Here is a 1372-nt window from a genome sequence, read left to right as displayed (position 1 = left end):
CCTAGGTTTTCCATCTCCAAGATTGTCTCAGATTGTATTTTATTTATTGCTACTAGTTCCATTTTTAGGGCTTGAACAGTTTTATTCATTTCTTTCTTCTGTTTGATTGTACTTTCCTGTATTTTCTTATGGGATTTGTTCAATTCTTTTACCTGTTTGGTTGTACTTTCCTTTTTTTCTTTGAGAGTTTTATTTTCCTCCTTTAAGGTCTCTATCATTTTCATAACCTCAGTTTTAAAATAATTTTCTTGCACATCAGGTGTGATAGTATCTCCAGGGCTTGCTGTGGTAGGATTGCTGGTTTCTGGTGGCCCTTAGTTTTGTTGTTTGCGTTCTTACACTGGCCTTTAACCATCTGGTTGTCTCTTGTGTTAGCAGGTGTGCTGGTCCTTCCACTGGGTTCACTGTCTCTGTCCCAGGTGAGTCAGGCAGATGGGGAGCAAGTGCCTCACAGGTTTCCACTGGCAGAGATGTAAGAGACATCCCTGCAAATCTTAGCATCATTTAAGCAACAATAAAGGCAAAGCTATGGCTACAAATTTGGTAACCTAAAAGGCCAAACCAATTCTTTGAAAGCTATAATCTGTTCAAGAAGTCTAGTAAATCACTAATTATCAAAGCAGAAAGCACCAAGATGAGTTTACAGATAATTATGGGAGAAATTATATAATTATTTATTTATCTGTTTTAGAAAATAAAAGCAGGAACTACTTTCTAACTCATTCTATGAGTTAGCATTTTTCTATAATTGAAGCCAGACAAAGGTATCACAGAATCAAAAAGTTGCAGATCAATAGCTCTTGGAAGTATAAAAACAAATTCAATAAAATACTAGCAAATAAGTCCAAAGGTGTATAAAAAGAATTGTTCCCAAGTAATATTTATCTCAGATATTCAAGGCTAATAAAATTAATACTAATCTACAGATGTAGCTCAGTTGATAAAATACCTACCCAGTATACCTAAAACCCTAGATTCAATCCATACAACCTGATGCCTAACCTGCATGCGGTTTCCCACTCCTGCAATCCCAGCAGCCAGGAGAAAGGGGCAAGAGGACCAGCTCTCAGCTACAGGAGGACTTGGAGACCAGCTGGAGCTCCAGGAGACCATGTCTCAAGCAGTGAACTGAAATAAGCTATCACATTGACAAGGTAATAAAGAAAACTTGCTCTTACCACTAAAAAAAATGCAGAAAAAAGCACTTAAAAAATCCAGTGCCCACCTATGATAAAGAATATTTATGTTAGAGATACAGGGGAACTTCTCAACAACATAAAAGATACATGTAAGCTAACCATAGTTAAAGATAAGAAACCTGAAACTTTCCCCTCCAGATTAAGAACAAAGCAAGATTTTCCCATTTGCCATT

The sequence above is a fragment of the Meriones unguiculatus genome, chromosome 10 (assembly GCF_030254825.1).
Source record: "Meriones unguiculatus strain TT.TT164.6M chromosome 10, Bangor_MerUng_6.1, whole genome shotgun sequence".
NCBI lineage: Eukaryota > Metazoa > Chordata > Mammalia > Rodentia > Muridae > Meriones > Meriones unguiculatus.
The sequence above is the reverse complement of the archived record's forward strand: the minus strand, read 5'-3'. Positions refer to the sequence as shown.